The sequence below is a fragment of the Penaeus monodon genome, chromosome 30 (genome assembly GCF_015228065.2).
Source record: "Penaeus monodon isolate SGIC_2016 chromosome 30, NSTDA_Pmon_1, whole genome shotgun sequence".
Lineage (NCBI taxonomy): Eukaryota > Metazoa > Arthropoda > Malacostraca > Decapoda > Penaeidae > Penaeus > Penaeus monodon.
In genome coordinates this window covers 33,169,765-33,170,220 of record NC_051415.1, presented here as the reverse complement: position 1 = coordinate 33,170,220, position 456 = coordinate 33,169,765, and positions in this window count along the sequence as shown.

Below are 456 nucleotides of genomic sequence, written 5' to 3'. Positions count from 1 at the left end.
TTTTAATAAAATTATTTTTAATCTTTAAATAATAAATTTTATTATATTTTATATTAATAATATATATATTATATATATATATAATAACATGTATTATGAATATCTAATCTTCTATATATAATTTTTTATAGACAGATAGATAGTAGACAATAGACAGAAAAAATTAGGTATATATATAAAAATATAGAAAATACATAAAAAATTATTCATATAAAAATTTTATTATGTATATGTAATCTTTTTTTCTATATATCTCTCTATCTATCCATCTTATATAGTATTATTTATTTATCTATTATTCTTTCTCTACTACTTAAATCTATATCTATATCTAAATTTTTTATCATCTATCTATAGTTATACATTATGTATGTATATGGTAATCATACTCAACATACGTAAAAAAAAAAAAAACACAAACAACAAACACATAATATATTAAAATATTAATATAAA